Here is a 20,021-nt window from a genome sequence, read left to right as displayed (position 1 = left end):
TTCCCAAACTTTCAAATTGATTTGGAGTCTAAGATTTCATTTGATTTTTGCAGTTGCTGTCGGAAACAGCCTAACAGATGTATTGTCCTTCTTTTACAGGTGAGAGAATGAATCTTGCAAGCCCCTCAACACGTCAAGGGATTCCAGCCTGGGCCCCTGGTTCCGTGGGAAATGCTTTCTTCCCTTCACATGTCGTCACTTAAGCAATGTCTAATACCCCAGGCCTCTTCAGAAAATGGCAGAGTATCCTAACTTAGGGGATAAGGAAACACATTTTCTGGAAATTATGAAGTTATACACAATACTTGTTTAAAAATGATTTTATTATTAAAGATGCAATAGGCATTCTATGGGTATGTTTCGTTATGGTAATGTGAAATAAGAGCATTCGTATGATCCAGTTTAAATATAGGTGGATACTACTTTTATTCTAACTCAAGTATGTTATCTTCCAATTGAAGGAGAACCTTATGTTGTTGGCTTTACTTGAGATGAAAGGAGTTGATGAGTTAATGAATTCAAAGGATATTGAATTACATTACATTTGATAAAGGGGACTCCAGTATTTTACCACAATAATAGCAAATTTCACTAGATACTATATTGGGGGAAAGGTGAAGTTTCAATTATCCGATAGTATGCAACAAAATAGTATTGCTCAATTTGAATACTGAAGGCAATAATTCTCCATGAGTTTACTTAAAAAATCATACAGAGGGCGGTGCCTGTGGCTCAAGGAGTAGGGCGCCGGTCCCATATGCTGGAGGTGGCGGGTTCAAACCCAGCCCCGGCCAAAAAAAAAAAAAAAAAAATCATACGGAATTTATTTAAAAATAAAATAACTTTAGGTCATCTTAGTAACCACACCAAAACACTAAGCAATGATAATTACATTATTTATAAAATGTGTCAGTTGAGAATGGGTACAAGCAAGAGGAAAGGCAATGACACACCACAATGGTTATACACGAAGAAAAAGACACTTTTACTTATGGTGTAGATCTAGAACTAAACAGCACTTTAGCAAGCCACTATTTTCACTTTAAGTGCAATTAATGCGAAGACAATGTCAAGATGTTCTGGACTCATATATCTTGTTAATAATCTCTGCCATCGGTACCTTACATTCTGCTAAGACTGAACAGTATGTATTATAGTATTTAAAAATTAGACAAAAAGGAGAATACCGTAATATACCTACAGTACCAATGTCATGCATCATGGAGGAGCACTCTAAAATCTTACAAGGCTCAAAAAATTCATACCAATTTGAAAGAATGATGATGAGATCTCATATTGCATGCTGTGGTTACATTTTCAAGTCCCTTGCCTTGCATTTTTATCGATTTATTAATAATGTTTTCCTTGGATAATAAAGCAGACAATTCTAATCAAAGAATAAAATAATAAAACAGAGATCACTTTATAATAGATATGTGTGTGTATTTTGTAGATAGAGTCTTGATCTGTTACCCAGGCTGGAGTGCAGTGACATCATCAGAACTCACCTTAGCCTGGGACTCCTGAGATCAAGCTATCCTTTTTTCTCAGCCGCCCAGATAGTTAGGACTACAGGTGCATCACATCATGCCTGGCTAATTTTTAAAATGTTTTTTTGGAGAGACAGGGACTGTCTATGTTGCTCGGGCTGACCTTGAACTGACGGCTGCAAATGATCCCACAGCCTTGATCTCCCAAACTGCTAGGGTTTAGTAGACCAGTTTACTATGTGTATACTGGAGTCAGAGGTTTTAAATACTATTAGAGATTTTAAAAATATTCTAATCATCGGGCGGCGCCTGTGGCTCAGTCGGTAGGGCGCCGGCCCCATATACCGAGGGTGGCGGGTTCAAACCCGGCCCCGGCCAAACTGCAACCAAAAAAATAGCTGGGCGTTGTGGTGGGCGCCTGTGGTCCCAGCTACTCGGGAGGCTGAGGCAGGAGAATCGCCTAGGCCCAGGAGTTGGGGGTTGCTGTGAGCTGTGTGAGGCCACGGCACTCTACCGAGGGCCATAAAGTGAGACCCTGTCTCTACAAAAAAAAAAAAAAAAAAGATTCCAAAATATAAAAAAAAAAAAGAAAAATATTCTAATCAAAATAGAATTTAGTTAGTAAATTTAGTAAATTTCCTTTACATTTAGTAATTTAACCAAAAGCCTACAACTAATTTGGTAAAACAAGGATTGGAATCTAGGTCTGATGACCTATTCAACATGTTTGCAAGCACTATATGACATGTCCTAAACAGTGATTGAACCGTTAATTGTCTGTGACATAAAAATTAGGTAAATCAAATTATTTTACATTATAAACCTCATGGGAAGATGACCTCTATTCTAGCAGTGCCAAGCTGGAGACAAATCTATATGGAAAATATTTTGCCAGAGACTCTCAACATATGAAGACCATGTCGGTTTTTGAAAAGCAAATACAATCTTCATAAAGTATAGTTTTTAAAAGGAAGTAAGACTCTGTCCAATATATTAAAACTTAATTTCCTTTTAATTATAGAATTGTAACTTTGTAATTATATTTATTTAGAAACAGATGGGTTCTTTCCAGAACCTAACAATTTTAGTAACTTTTATTTTTTACTATTACAGCTGTTAGAACTTTGAAAGACAAATACTTTAGTAACAAAGACAAATGCAATATGAAAATTAAGCAATTAGTTTAGCATAGGTTTCTTGAAATTCACCTCTTCTGTTCCTAAAAGGAGTAGCTTTCCTGTGCTAGTGTTAGTGCTGTGGTAAGATGGTGGAACTGTAAATCATGTAATCAAATATTGTGGTATATGTACACCATGGAATATTATGCAGCCTTAAACAATGATGGAGATTTTACTTCTTTCATGTTTACATGGATGGAGCTTGAACATATTCTTCTTAGTAAAGTATCTCAGGAATGGAAGAAAAAGTATCCAATGTACTCAGCCCTAATATGAAACCAATGTACTCAGCCCTAGTATGAAACTTTCATATGAAAGCTATAACCCAATTATAGCCCAAGAATATGGGAAAGGGGATAGGGTGGAGAGGGGTGGGGAGGGGAGTGAAGGGAGGGTAATTGGTGGGACCATACCTATGGTGCATTTTACAAGGGTACATGTGAAATTTACTAAATGTAGAATATTAATGCCTTAACACAAAAACTAAGAAAATGCCGTGAAGGCTATGTTAACTAGTTTGATGAAAATATTTCAAATTGTATGTAAAACCAGCACATTGTATCCCACGATTGCATTAATGTACACAGCTATGATTTAATAAAAAAAGAAAAAAAATTTAGATTGATATGAGGGCACAAATGTTTAGGTCACATTGTTTTTGCTTCTCAGGTGGTGAAGTTCAGGTTGTAGCCGAGCCCTGCGCAAGGTGGGGTGCCTTACTTTGTGCACATTGAGAACTCGCCAATCACCCTCACTCCTCCCTTTTTCCTTTCACTCCCCCCCGACTAGAATATACTTGTATTTTTCTTTCATGTGGGAGTGTAGTTGTTTATATACTGATTCCATATTAATATTGAATACATTGGATATCAAGTATCAGTTTTAAAGATCAGAGAAGTACTAATGTGATTTCATTTGATGGAGTCTATTTTTAAGACAAATGAAGAATACATAAGGGACAAGAAACAATTTCCATCATGGCCTCAATCAAAATGTAATTTCTCCAAACACAATGCAAGTCTTGCCATGACTGGGAAAACATCTTTTGCCTCACCAGAAGGCGACTCCGGCTTCCAATGCTAGCATCCTAATGGAACGTGGTGTCTGTTACTTTCTTTATTTGTTTTATTGGCTACAACCATGTTTCCATTTCCTCCAAACTGAAACTACCTTTTGGGGGTGAGCTTGAATTGGGGCAGCCAGGCTCCATCAAGAGAGTGTACACAGTTTCGGGGGGCGTCTGTAGAGCACCAACCAGCTTGCAGCTGTTATTTGGTAGGTGGTCACATTTCCCCTGATCATCTGCAGCTAGGATTGCAGACTCAGACAAAACAAAGCCCAGTGATATTTTAAGAGAGACTTGGGAGGCACCTGTGGCTCAAAGGAGTAGGGCGCCGGCCCCATATGCCGGAGGTGGCGGGTTCAAACCCAGCTCCAGCCTAAAACTGAAAAAAAAAAAGAGAGAGAGAGAGAGAGAGGCTTTGCCCCCATTCTCAGTCATTTGAAAGGGAGGTGATGAAACTTTCAGTTACTAATCTTAAATTACTAACTTTGGCCTGCAACAGGTATTAGCTATTATCAGCATCACAGTAATTATCAATGTGATGATGATTGCTATAGGCTTCTTCCATTCAAATCCTCAAGAACCCTAAGACATAACCACATATTAAGAATGAAAAACCCTTTTCACAAATGTTAAACCCTGCATTAAAGTACAGTTCTGTTTATGAAATGGATGGTAACTCATCTTGATCCATGCTTAAATTTGGAGCCTGGTTTATACTTTTCATTTTGTTTCCTTAGACATGAATGTGCTGGTAGAAAGAAGGTACCCAGGTGAAAAGAGTTCTCAGTTGTCAGACCCGCTTCCATTGTTAAATCTGGCTTCCCTGGTCTTAAATTAAAAATGACACATTTCCCCATGTTATGCAAACAGAATTGCATGGGTGCTATGCCATATGGGGAAGACTATCACATTTCACAGTCTCGTCTTGGTCACAGAGTGAACGACACATTATCATCAGCCTTTCCATGGATTTCCATCTCAGCGTCTTGGCTTCAGAGACTGTCAGCATGGCTATTAGCCACAGAATCGTCCAAGCTGACATGATACTGCTATTTTGCTGATGAACGCTCTTTAAATTTTGCATTTCTTATGCTCAAGAGTCTTGGAGAAATAGAAAAAGTAATGCTTTCTACAACAATTTTGTTAAAGAAAAATGTACTTTAATTATATGCAAAATATAAAATAGAAACTGAGGTAAAATCAAAGCAAAGCAATGCAATATCTCAATGTTTGAAATAATATTCACAAGTATGTTTTGAACTATACAAAACATTAATTTTTATTTCATTAATATTCTATGGATCATTTTATGGTTTTCTTTATTACATGATGCTTGAATGTTGACCAGATGATAGAGGTTGCTGCTGGGGATACAGCAAACCTGGATTTCTTCTGTGATTCATAAAGAACATAAAGCAATAAACAGTGACTGAAAATAGCACATGATGGGCGGCGCCTGTGGCTCAAAGGAGTAGGGTCTGGCCCCATACGCTGGAGGTGGTGGGTTCAAACCCAGTGTCGGCCAAAAAAAAAAAAAAAAAGAAAAGAAAATAGCACATTATACTGACTTATAAACAAGCACGATATAGTTGTTAAATATTAGTAAAGTTCAAATATGGTTTTAAATTCAGAAAAAATAAAACAGTAATTTTCTCTAACTCAAATGATGAAGTTGGAGGTATTCATTTTTTTACTATAATTTCTTATAATAATATAATTTTATATTATTCCTTCCTTCCTTCCTTCTACTTTTCTTAGGTTTATCTTGTTATTTTTTCTTTTTTTATTAAGTCATATACAGATAAATCATGAATACATTTATGCATATGTGGGGTACAATGTGTTGATATTTTTTATACAATCTGACATGCTTACAGCAAACCAATCAACACAGGAGGTATTAATTAATATCAACAATGCTCCATGTGGAATTTAAAGCATTCTCTTTGCTATAAGTAGGAAGTATTCTAGAACTATTATAGACATATTAATGTAAATAAAATCACTGAAGAATGAGTAAGTCTGTTACAAGTTAAATTATGTTCTTGAAAAAAGGTATGTTAAAGTCGTGACCCTCATTAACTCAAAATGTGATCTCACTGGGAAGTCTGGTACCACAGACATTAATTAAATTAAGAGGCGGTCATAGGGGAGTGGGGTGAGTCCCTAATTTAATGTGACTTGTGTCCTTATAAGGAGACAGCCATATGAAGACAGATTAGAGTGACATAATACAAGGCAAAGGTTGCCAGCAAGCTTCCCAAAGCTGGAAGGAACAGGAAGGGACTTTGCATTTTGGGTTTCGGAGGGAGTGCACCTTTGGCAATACCTTGATTTCAGACTTTCCAACTCCAGAACTGTAAGGTGATGAATTTCTGCTGTTCTCAGCTGTTCAGGTTGCAGGACTTGGCTCCAGGAGTCCTAGAAAACTACAAGGTCACCCATCAGAAATTAGTAAACATTTACCAAACTGGAGACATCTCATGGTATATCAGAGCAGACAAATCCAGAGAAATTAAACATATACACATACCTCTCTCAGTGTCACGAACATAGTACTAATGTTTTAATGTTTATGAATAATGAAGTCATATTGATGGCTTCATATAAAAGGTCTTAGGATTCACATTGAGAGGTTAAAAGTCCCTCACTAGCAGTTCCTTTGATAACTACTTTTCCCTGAAGCTCACCATTTAGACTGAAAGTTAACCTTTAAAGTAAACACATTATTGCTGACAAAGAAATGAGCAAAAATAAAAGTAAATATGGCATACGAAATTAGCAAAGATAAGGTCACAGAGGCTTGAATTGGAAAAGGCAGAGAGAACTTAAGATAACTTCTGAGTTAGGTTTTGAAAATGAATGTAATTATTCCATGAATAAGACTGTTCCAAAGGGGGGAAAAAACACATGAAAAAATATGGAGGCTTAAATATTCACTCTGCATTGCGTAAGCTTTCAATATTCTAGTTTTATTTCCAGCTTCCACCTTTGGTTTGTAAATCACCAAAAAATAGTAACGTATTGATTGCCAAGCTGTTTCCCATAGCTTCTGCAAAAAATGAAAAGTCATTGCAAACCTTGGGGCATTTAGGGTGTTAGTAGCAGAAGAGATCCTCCTTTAAGATGTGCAGACACATAAAATACCTCCCTCAACACCCCTCTGCCCACCCCTGCACCCACCAATCTCAGCACCCCCTTCTAAAGGAAGACCTTGCTTATCAATCCCAGCTTGCTTTCCTGCTGACAAATGAGCACTGAAGGGTCCTCAACTCAGCACCAATGTCGCCACGGCTCAGTCAATCAGGGCGGGGTGTGTGTGTGTTAGTAAAAAGGGAGCGTGATGTCTTGGGTGACCCCTATGGCTCAAAGGAGTAGGGCACCAGCCCCGTATGCTGGAGGTGGTGGGTTCAAACCCAGCCCCGGCCAAAAACAGCAAAAGAAAAAAGAAGAAGAAGGGAACATGATGTCTTACTACTATAGATTCCTTCAGAAGGGATGAAAGGGAAGGACTGGGGAAGGATTTCAAGGATGCGAAATGGTGAAAAAAGAGAAAAAGAGCGTTGTTTCAAATAAAGCTGAGAATATATATAAATGTATACAAATATATATTTTTTACCTCTTAGAAAATGTATGCTATCTGGGATCTGCTTTATTCATTTACAAAAAGCTTTTGATAGCCTTCATGCTATTCTACAGCAGTTAAACCATCATTAGCAGATGATGCCAGCTTGCTTTCACAAGTGCGTTTAATATAGCATAATTTACGTATTTTATCTTCAAAATAAGTACCACTTATCCCGTCTGGCACCTCTTCCTCCTCCATGGCACAGTGTCAACCGTGAAGGGTGTAGCCTGCATCAGGACAACCGTGGATAGCTGCTCCCCTCCCCTGCTCAGCAAAGCTGACTGGCGTGTCTCCAGCCTCATGCTCTCCTGCAAAGCAGAGGTGGCAGTGGGGGGGTGCTATGGCCCACTGTTTGCTAAGTCTCTTCAGAAGTCACTGGTTAGTATCCTGTCATCTCTGCAAAGACGTAAGTGAGTGGAACACAACGGTGCTTCTGAGTGAGAAGCTTGTTGACTTCCTTTGGCCATTTCAGTAGAACAGCAGAAGGATGCACATTTTTATCTTTATTCATCTAACTTCAAGCATAGAGAGAGGAAACATTTCAACAAATGAAAACAATTAACACAGAACTGATGTGATAAGGCACCACTTTACTTCGGATGCCCGCTTACTTTGTGCAGTACCAGCTACCTAATTTGCTGGGCCCCATGCAAAGATGAAAATACAAGGCCCTCTGCTAAAAAGTTATTAAGAAGATTATGATGACAACAGCAGAGCGTTAGAGTGTGAGTCTCCTGCACGTGGGCCTGGTGTGAAGCCAGCGTCGCCTTCATGGGTTGATCCCACCACACTCTGTGGTTATCCCGTCACTGTTGGTAGCATGGTAATACCACCACACGGCCCCCTTCTCTTTATCTTACAATGGAAGGACTTTTTTTTCATTTATTCATAATCTGTCTTTAAAGTGACAAAGTACAGGTTACACAGTTTTAATTTTACCTACTGTTGACAGATTATTAAATTCTTTCTAGGCATAAAGTTTTAGTGAAATAAATCCAAAATTCCAGGATTTAAAAAGGCTTTAAATTACTTGAAAATGGAAGCTGTTATTTTTAGATAATGATGTTTAGTACTAATATAGTAAACAGTAATTCCAAAATGACCCCTTATTAAATCCTAATATTCCATGTTATATTTTATGGCTTTACTGCTCTGAACTCAGCATTTCTGAGAAGAGAAATAATATTCCCAGTTATTCAAATATTAAAAATATCAAGAACACAAGAAATGAAATTTCCCAAACCAAATCTGTTCCAGTGTCTCACTTTGTGCTCATTGACATGAAGATCTGGGCTCGGAAGTTCCCATCACACTTAGTGTTGGTGGCATACAGAGCCCATTGGCTTTCATTTCTTTACCGAGAGCGTGGAGCAATTAGCATCCCAATGAACTGATCTTCCATGTCTATATGACTTTCCTTAACAAGTTTACTGGGGTATATTTTATGTAAAACAAAATTCACTCATGTTAAGTGAACAATTTAATGATTTCTAGTAACTTTATTGAAGGTGAAGCCATCATCAAAAAACAGTTTTATAATGGTTTCATTCTCCTAATAACACTCCTACCGCCTATTTAAAAAGAATTCCCATTTCTACCCCCAGAAAACCACTGATTTATGTCCTATTTCTGTAAATGTATTCCTTCTGGACATTTCATATAAACAGCCGTGAGCACTCTGTCTCCTCTGGTGCCTGGCTTTTTCCGCTTAGCATACTGTGTTTCAGGTTCATTTCCCACGCGCCACATACTGTGGATCAGTAGAGGCCAATTCTTTTATTGGTGAATAGCATCTATCTTGTCCAGCCATCCCCAGGTGATGAACATTTAGCTTATTTCAGTTCAGGGATATTAAAAATAACATTGTCATAAATTTTCACAGTAATTCTTATCGTGGGCAAATGTTTTTATTTCCTTGGGCAGACACCCAGCAGTGGAAGTGCTGGATCATGTGGTCGTCATGTGCTTAACTTTTTGAGATATTGGTCAACTGTTTCTAAAGTAGCCACACCATTGTACAGTCACAGAAGAACATGTGTTGTTTTGTTTTTCCACATTCTTGCTAATATTTGTCCATCTCATTTATTATATCCACCCTTCTAGGTGTGAAATGGCATCTCATTGTGGTTTAAATTTGCATCTTCCTGGTATCTTAGGTTGTTGAGGCTCATTTCATGGGCTCATGGCCACTTCCATGTCTTTGCCTGTTGGTTTATGTCAGTATTGAGTTGTAAGTGTTCTTTATACATTCTGGCTATAGATCCTTTATTGGATGAATGTTTTGCAACTATTTTCTCCCAATCCTTCCTTGTATTCTTATTTTCTTTCTTTCTTTCTTTTTTTTTTTTTAGAGACAGAGTCTCACTCTGTTGCCCTTGATAGTATTGTGCCATGGCGTCACAGCTCACAGCAACCTCCAGCTCCTGGGCTTAGACGATTCTCTTGCCTCAGCCTCCTGAGTAGCTGGGACTAGAGGCTCCTGCCACAATGCCTGGTTACTTTTTTGTTGTTGCAGTTCGGCCAAGGCCAGTTTTGAACACTCCACCCTTGGTATATGGAGCCGGCACCCTACTCACTGAGCCACAGGCGCCGCCCTGTATTCTTATTTTCTTACTGGTCATTTTTGAGATGCAAATTTTTGAACTTTGAATTTTGATGAGGTTCAATTTATCATTTTTATCTTTTAGGGATGGTGTTTTTAGTATCATATGCATGTATCTAAGACAGTGTTGCCTAAGTCAAGGGCTCAAACACTTTTGCCTATGTTTTTCTATAATATTTACTGTTTTAGTTACTTCATTTAAGTCCATATAATCTGTTATCAGTTAATTTGGGGGGGGTGCACGGGGTGCAGGTTTGAATTCATCTTTTTGCAAGCGAATATCCAGTTGTCCAGCACCATCTGTTGAGTAGATTATTTTTCTCGGTGAAAATTTTTGGCACCTTTGTAAAAACTAATATAACTAGAAATAGAAATATTTATTTCTGGATTATGAATTCTGTTCTATTTGTTGATGTGTCTGTCCTTACTATTTTGATAACTAGATTTATATGAAGTTTTGAAACTGTAAGTGAAGGCCTCCAACTTTGTCATTTTCCAAATTGTTTTGGCTACTCTCTATGTTCTGCGTGTTCACATAGATCCTTAGATTTGTTTAGTAATATCAGGGCATAAGGGGAGCCTGTTGGAATTTTGAAAGGAATGGAAGTGAAGCTTCAGATCAATCAACTTCAGTCCACTTAACAACACTGAGTCTTTCCATCCATAATCATAGAATGTGTATCTATTTATTCACATCATCTTTGACTTCCTAGCAAAGTTTTGTGAATTTTAATGTAGAATTCTTTGCTTGTTTTGGTTAAGCTTATTTAATATCATTTGTTTTGATGTTATTGGGAATGGAATTTTATTCTCAATTTTTTTTTTATTCTCAATTTAATCTTTGGAGTATTCAGTGCTCCTGTACATCTCTTACTTTTTGAATGTACAGTCACGCTCTGCATAGTAAATTTTCAGTCAGTGGTGGACCATATATATAACAGGTCCCATACGGTTATAATGAAGTTGAAAAATTCTGACCTTCTGGTGACCTCTCATCTGCTCTGATGTCCTGATGAAACACATTACTGCTTTGCTTGTGCTGTGCTGCTGCAAAAAAACACCACACTGCTCGTCCTATGAGAGTCCCAGGCCTTCAGGCTCATTCACTACTCACTCGATCACTCACCACTGCAACCTCCAGTTCTGTGAGCTCCATTCACAGGTATGATACAGGTGTTCCAATTTTTTGTCACATATGCTTTATTTTCATGTTTGTGCCTTTTCTATTGAAATACGTCTAGAGATGAAAGATTTCCTGTACATCACAGTTTCCTACAGCATTTAGGACAGTCACACGCTGTACAGGTTGGTGGCCCAGGAGCAACAGGCCACACAGCACAGCCCAGGTGTGCAGCAGGCTGTCCCGTCTAGGCTGGTGTCAGCACACGTCGTAATGTTCACACAGGGATGGAACTGCCTAACAATGCATCTCTCGGAATGTACATCTGTCGTTAAGCCACGCATGGCTGCACATAGGTAGGAGCAGAATTTCAAATTTTCTCTTTTTTTACTTTCTTGAGCAATAAATTTTCATTGTGGAAAGTACGGTTATAATACAAGGGTTACTGGAACCTACGATGTCATGTGGTTGGGTCACACCTACCTCCACTGTCATTCTTTGGTCCTGTCACTCTGTCATTCTAGTCACAGGCAGGCCAGCCAATTTCAGGATTCATTTTTTGCCGTCTTTTCTACAATCATTTCCCAGCCAAGCTGAAGTGCTTATTGGTTAAGTGCATGGGCACACGGGTTGTGGCTCCCTGTCCCAGGTCGCCATCCACTGTTTATGAGACCTCGAGTAGGTTGTTTGTCCTCTAACTACTACCCTTTCTTCACCTACTTAACACTCCTTCCCTGGCTTCTTCCTTTCACCCTCCCTCCTTCCTCTTTTCTTTCCTCCTTCATTCTTTCTTTCCTCCTCAACTTCCTCACCCTGATAAGTCCATATCTGGCTGTCTATCTGAAATAGCTGCTTGCGGGGACGACCTCACACAGGTTTCACCCCTTACACCTGATTTGGGAAGAGTATTTAAGGACCAGTCCCCCTCCCCAGGGTCAACCTCTACTTGTTGCAATATGCCTTCCAGTTTTCCTTTCTTGACCTTGAGTTATAACTCAGATGCAACTTCAGGCAGCCTGTCCCCTTGAAAATGACAGGTGAACGCTCAATGTCTCAGCCATGGTGATTTTGTCATCCTCCCCCAATATTTTCTTTGAATCTGGTCTCCATTCCTGCATCTGTGCACAATGTTTAAATTCAATGCTGTGCTGATTAATATGCAGATCTTGGCTCCTTCACTATTTTACTATGTTAAAAATCCAATCACAGTCATGTTTGCATGAATTTAATAACTTCCATAAAGACTCAGGAAGATACAGGAAAGCTTGAATCACAAATCAAAAAACATCTGCAGTCTTGTTAGCAAAGTCCCCATCTCCCCTGTGACCATGGCAGAGAAGCAGTGGGTCTACCCCCAGCCCCTCCTGTGGGCAGAAGCTCTATCAAAATGTTGACCCTCACCAGCCCTTGGGAAATTCTGAAAGGTGATAGCAGGGTACCTAAAAAAATTCACAAAGAAAAATCTGTATTTCTATTATCCAGAATTCACACTATTTCTTAGAATATTGTACACACTTTTACTGTCATGTGGTTTTGCAATTTTCAGATCTACCTTAGTACAGTATTTTGTCATACAGATATATGCAAAAACGTTGAGACCTTGTCATCAGTAAAAGCAGACTCTAAAAGTAAACTGGGGTAAATTTTTAAAATACCATAGAAAATTTCCATTACAGATAGAAAGAAGACCTGTGATACTTTAAAACGCTGGTCCTTGATTTAGAATTTGGAGAGAGGGGTTAATGGGTTCTCATCTTGTTCAATAAAAGAATAATTGCTATCATTTCCATAAGCAATTTCATATGTTTGGTGATCTTAAATGATTCTAGAATCCAAACGGCAATTACTTATCAGGGACAAAGTGTCCTCACACCACTTAAAGTGACAATGAGGCTTTGTTGGTTCAGAGGGCTTAGAATTATTAAATAAAGAGACTTAAAGTCAGCGTTTCTCAGTGACATCGATCCCGAGGCTCAGTTTCAGACACTGCAGGGTGGACATTTATGCCACCATTCTGCATTATAAGCCAACTACAAAAAAAAAAAGTTGCTTACTACTAATAAATCATTATCCTTGTAAAATCACATTGTAAAGTGTCCATCATGGCCAGCCGTTTTTACTGGAACAACAGAATTTTGTCAGGCGTGCCTGTTCTGTAGCTCATGGGTTAAGCACTGCTGTTAAGCTTGCCCACAAAGCACTTACTCCTGTCTCTTTACCTGTACAGCTTTAACTACTGATGTGCCCGGAAATGATTCCAAAGTTACAGAATTGGTGTTATGCTGCTACTTACTTCTTAAGAACAGCTATGTGGTAATTTTTGAATGATAGCTGGTGCCAAAACTGAGATCCATACAGCATGGAAACAACCCAGCTATCAAGATTATATAAACAACTCGAGTGGGGAAGATAACATGTAAACATCTTCTAAGTTAATGCAGCATCAAAAACAGAGCGACTATTAAACAATCTTCCCCAAGTGTACAAGCGAGCCAATCAGCAGTGTTGAAAACTGAGAATGCAGATATACTTGGCAAAAATAGAATTAGCTGTGGAAGCTGAAGCTGAGAAACTTGTCTAGAGGATTAGGACTATTGGTCAACTGCCCTCCTAAGCCCTCCCATCTCCTATCAAGCCTAAGGTACAATGCAAGACGTTTTGAAAGTGTGATCTAAGAAAACGTCTTTATTTTGAATTCTTGTGTATTCAAGATTAATCCCTGAGTTTCCTTGAAGCTCTTATATCTTGTGGTTTTATGGAAGAAATGTGTAGGGTAATTAGAGCTGGCATCATGGAGTGCAACCTGGGCAACCACACATGGCCTGCACTTAGAAGAGCCCTGTTATGAACTTCCTAATGATTCTCAGCCCCAACACACACACACACACACACACACACACACATTTCCATTTCTCGCTGGGTCTTACAGATTTTGTAGATAATCCTAGCCGTAGTATTTAGTTGAAAGTTTTACATTAGATTCCGTGACTATGTAATTTAGAGAAATAGCATTAACTTTCTCACATTTAAGATTAGATGAATGTGACTGGAATGAACCAAATGAGGTGTGACCTTTAATATTATACTGCTTTTTATATTAGTAATGTTGAAATTATGATCTGTTTTCAGTTTTTTTAAAGTAAGGCATTCTGTTTTACAGAAGAACCACCAGTTTCTCCTAATAGAAATAGCTTTATCCAAATACACCTACTTTTTAGGACATACCCAGCTGTGTTCTTAATAGTGGAAGAATGAACTCATGAGGGGAAATGGCTTTGAAGCTAGACAGACTTGGGTTTAATGCCTGCTTCTGATATAAATTATCTGTAAAAATCATATGACTAACATCCTTTTTAAAACTGAAATACTTGACACTTTCTATTGTCAGGAACAAGACAAAGTCTCCCATCACTATTTTATTCACACTGCATTGAAGTCCTAGACATAAGAGCCTATGGTGGAATACTATTCAGCCACAAAAAGGTGACTTTACATCTTTTGTATTAACCTGGATAGAGTTGGAGAGCATTCTCTTTAGTAAAGTATCACAAGAATGGAAAATCAAGTATCCAATGTACTCAATACTAATATGAAGCCAGTAGACAAATTAATACATGCCCACACAAAAAGAAAAATTTTAATTCAATTTGTGGGAAAGGGGAAGGAGAAATGGAGGAAAGGGAAAAGAGGAGCGGGTTTGGCATGCTCTCACCTAATGGGCACGATGTCAGGATGCAGGGCGCCCAACTGCAACGGGGACCTCACCTAATAAACACAAACATCACAACCTAATATACATATTATGTGGAATTTAAAAGAAATTAAAAATAAAAAACATAACAGCCTATGTTGATTAAGAAAATGCAACAGACTTAAAAACAACTAATCATGGAATGTAGTGTTTCTAAAATAATATAATTTACCAAAAACATCCAGATGAGTTAGAAAATTTAACCAGGTCAATTTACATAGAAGAAATAGAGTTGTTAGTGGCTTTTAAAAAATTAACAGCATCAGAGGTAGAAGTGTTTAAGGTAATTTCTACAAAACTAGTAATTTTAAATGAATAGTATATCAATGGCAATTATACTATTTCACATTATGTAAGATAATGAAAGCTTATACTTTATTTGAAGAAAAATAATAATATCAAATTAAAATGAAAAAAAAAAAAAGATTGGTCCAAAAAGACCTTTTCAAGCCAATTCCTTCATAAATAGTAAACAAAAATTCTAACTATTTGCACAAAAATATCCAGCAGTATTTTCAAAAAGACTAAATTGGTATGAATCCAAAAAATGAAGGTTTTTTAGAATTAGAATATGTATGAAAATAATTCATTATGTTTACAGAGCTAAAGTCAAAAAGAAATGATCAACACTAATGCTGAAATCATATTTTAAGAATCAAAATTTGTTGGCAAAAATGTGTAATCATAAAATTGAAGTACAATGGTATATTTTTAGTAGAATAAAATTAAATGCAGCAGTATGAAATTTAACAGGGAAATGGTAAGTGCATCACAAAAAGGTTAAATGTGTACAGTTCAACATCGTACCCAGTAATATTGAACATTATTTTGGTCACTACCAATGCAATCTGGTGAAGGCAAATTAGAATTACAGAATTGAAAAAAAGGTAACTTAGCCATTATTCTCAGAAAACAATCTTATTACTGGAAAACATCGCAAAAACAATTATAATTTGTAGAAGAAATCAGCAAATGGTTTGGATGAAAAACATAATATTCAGAAATCAATAGCCTTCAAAAACATAAAGAAGACAGAATTCAAGATGAGGTCTCATTTACAAATAGCAAGGGCAGAAAATGCACTTAAAGAGAAATGCATACTATCTATGTGAAAAAAAAATGAATGTTTTGTAAAGACACCATAGGATTAATGTCTCTGACATATAAAGAGTGCTGAAAAATCAATAAAACCTCCCAGCGTATGTGTGTGTGAACTTTCCTAAGAGCATTTCTTATACTGTGTCACAAATGCTTCATAGGCACTAATAATTTCATTATTCAGTTAGATAAGTCTATCATGCCACAATTGTTTTTTTCCTCTTAAATTTTTACAGGATAACTCTATCATGCCACAGTTGTATTTTTCCTCTTTTAAATCTTTACATAGAATTATTTTCTTATTTTGTCATTATTTTTCACTTTTATTACATTTTGACTAAAGAGTTTTGTTGATTCTACTTGTATTTTAGAATAGTGTGTGATTTTCTTTTAGTTAACTTTATGGTCAGTACAGTTTGGGCCAAAGAAAATCACAAAATCAGACTAGATACAGAACATAAAAGTCATGTATTTCATATATTTTTATAATATATATTTGAAATATTTTGTCCACTTCTCAGTTGTGTCAGTAGGAGAATAAATCTTGTTTTCATTACTCCTTGTTTGCCAGAACTGGGAGCCTAATCAAAATACTTTAACTTAAGCCAAATGACTATTGATTACCATGTCTCCAGGAAGAAAAAAATAGAACCACACCACTAAAATAAGACTTGATGAACAGAACAGGGAAAGTCCAAATCTGGGGACCAAAAACTTGGATCTTGACATAAATCACTGCCATGGAGAGTAAAGGCCTCTTCTACTCACCAGACTGATTCTCAGATCCGAATTCCAGGCTAACACGTAGGCCAGATCCTCTTGTGGAAGAATTGTGAGACACTGCCAGGAGAATTCACTGTAATATTCCTTGAGGCATTGCTTGCATGAGGTACAGGCTCATGTAGTTAGCTTACCGTGCAGTGAGAAAAGGGAAGTACCTGGTCCCTCCAGAGATACTAAACCTGGCAGTGAGTGCTGCTGGCTGCAAGTGACCAAAGCCACCTCTGTGGTCTGCCAGTCAAGGGTGTCTGGGGAGAGGTGGAGCTTAGGCAGAGGTTTGGATCACAGCAGTTATTTTCTCAGTTCCTAAATATAATTTGAGTAGACGTCCTTGACAACTGGCAGAACCCCCACATGGGCTCTCTGAACCACTGAGCGGGGGGCTGTCACAGAAGGTAGAGAGAGGTCAAAGACACGCAGCGTCCCTGCTCTGGGTGACTGTGCACAGAGCACGGTATTGCATCTCTGAACAAACGGCAGAGAGTAAGACCACAACAGCTGACGATGCAGGAATGGTGATTCTTCTCAGAACTGTAAACTTCTCGGTTTCTTCTGTAGCAATTGATTATCTCAGAGTTTAACTGCAGAGTTTAACTGACTCTAAAGTAAGTCAGGGGTTATTCCAATTGCAGATGTTATTAATATTTCAGATGTGGTAGTGTAATGGAGAAAATCAATGTAGATTCCCCACCCTGCCTTTCATTTGGGAAATATCCTTTTTCCCTGCCAATTTGCCTTGATCCCCCAAATCCACCCCTAGTCTAAACATTTTCACTGCTTTACTCCTTTATGATGTCACTCTCCTTGAACACAATGAGCAGGAAGGAGAGAAGAATTGGAATGCCTTCACAGCAAACATCATGCCAAAGTGTTTAGAGCAACCCCATGCAATTTAAAAGTCTGCCAGCTCATAAAAATTCTGAGTGTCCAGGGATCTGGGTTATGTTTAATCTAACCTTCTGTCTTAGTCTGTTTGGGCTACTACAACAAAATTTTATAAACTAGAGAGATTAGAATCAATAAAAACGTATTTCTCATAGTTCTGGGGGCTGGGAAGTCCAAGATCTAGACACTGGCAGACTTGGTGCCTACTTAGAGCTTGCTTTCTGATTTGTGGATGGCATCATCATACTGTCTCTTTACATTGTGGGCGGGGTGGCCAAGCTCACTTGGGCCTCTTTGATAAGGAGATTATGATTCCATTCATGAGACCTATCCCGAAGACCCATCTCCCAATATATCACATTGGGGGTTAAGTCTTCAACAAACATATTTTGGTGGGACACAAACATTCAGGCCATAGCACCTTCCAAAGTGGAAGGTAAGATGCTGCATGTTGCCCCTCCTGTTACCAAAATGTAGCACATTATGTGCATTTTTTTTTTTAATTTTTGTAGGCAGCATGTAACTGGCAGTATTTAGGGTGCTCATCTGATCTAGTTGCTATGTATCTCATTAAGCTGGAATCTTGAGTGAGTCATACAGGAACAGGCTCTGCACCATATCAGGCTGGTAAAGCTTCTCTGACACTTGGGCCTTAAAACCTGGAGTATCCAAGAATAGCCAACACACTGATGGCAAATGGGAACTCTTTGAAACCTCCAGCAGGCTCCAATAGCATCATACTAGTACAGCCCCCTAGGTAATTTGGAGAAAAGTCATATCCTATTGTTCATGCATGTATGCATGTATCCTGTGCTCTTAAGATCTAGTAGGGGCTGACTACATACCCGACAGGACTTTAAGTAACTGTGGTGCATCATGAGAAAAGGATAGTAAGAGACTATATACTCAACAGCAGTCCATCATCCTGTAGAAATGATCATAAAGAGATCAGGCTTGAAAGATCCTGGAAAGTCCAAATAAGTTTGCATGATCTGGTGGATTGCATGCATCCCTCCTCCCTTTCAATCTGGACATGAGGCCTTACCTGAGATTCCATATGAGCTGCTGACATGAATCTCTGCAGAATAGTGAGCACCCAATGGCCCTGGACTGCTGGATACCCCAGCCCTCTAAGGAATGTACCTGACAAGTAGTGGTGAAGGCAAATCTTCCCAGTGGGCAGAATTTCTAGTTATTTAGTTAATTGTTCATTTTGTGTGGGTTGAAAGATGACACAAGTCGTGGCCCTGTTTTGATTCATAGTCAGTGTCTATTGGCCAAATGACTGGAAACTTGGGAAGAACATATTTTGACAATCATGACAAGTAATTCTGGGAAAGTTGTATGCACTTGGCCTGCCAGATGAAGTTCAAAGTGTGAAGGTACTTGCGTATTTGACTTCTCATCAAAGTGAATTTGCTACAGAGGTGGCTCCCAGTCAGGCTTAAAGAGAAAGTTTCTGGGAGCTATCAGCCAGTTTCTGTCTGCAGCTACTCAGTATTTTCTCCATTAGCCAAAGTCCAGTAAATCTTCAATGGCAGAGATGGGTACTTATGGACTCCATACATTCACTCCCACTCACCAAGGCTGGTCCAAAGACCATCACTGTGCAATGCTTACTGGGCCCAGAGAAGTGACTATTTTGCTTAGCCCCCAAAGTGACACCAGGATTAGAGGGGCTAGCAATTCACCTGTTAGCAAGTTGATTATTTTGAAACTTAATATCACTGAGAAGGCAGAATTTTGTCCTTATTGGAATAAATTTGTATCCTAGAGATGAATTCACTTTTCCTGTGTTCAATGCTTATACCAGGACCAAAATATAGTGGATTTAAAAATGCCTTATTAATTGCCCTGGTATGCCGTCAGCTATTAATTCTGATAAAGAAACTCATTTCATAGCAAAGAAGTGTTGCAGTGGGCTTAGGCATAGAATTCTCTGGTCCTGCTCCATGTTCCATTGCTAGAAGCAGCTCCCTGCAGGAATTCGTGTAGTTGCTCACTGAGGACTCATTTTCACCCCCAGTTGAGAAATGACGCCATAAAAAGTTGATTTCTATCTTACATGATGTGAGACATGATTTAATAAGATCAATATGTGGTGTCGTATTCTTTTTTTGTTATTTATCTCACTAACATCTCTGTAACTATTTCCCCCTATTAAACTTCCACTGATTGGATAACTGTATTCCATTCTGTTGTTGAAATATCAGTGAGTTTTATGCTGTTCTGACTATACCCTGACTAATACATTTCTCTGTGTGATAGTTTCTTCACCTCTTTTCCTGAGGTGGGGGATGGTGTCTTTAATATATACATAAAGTAGTTTTATTTTATACTAACATTTCCAAAATTATTATTATATTTTTGCGCTTTCAAGTTTTATTCTTTTTTTTTTATTTTCTTTATCTTTTCCACTCAAA

Source organism: Nycticebus coucang, chromosome 15 (genome assembly GCF_027406575.1).
Source record: "Nycticebus coucang isolate mNycCou1 chromosome 15, mNycCou1.pri, whole genome shotgun sequence".
Taxonomy (NCBI): domain Eukaryota; kingdom Metazoa; phylum Chordata; class Mammalia; order Primates; family Lorisidae; genus Nycticebus; species Nycticebus coucang.
Note: the sequence above shows the minus strand (reverse complement) of the source record.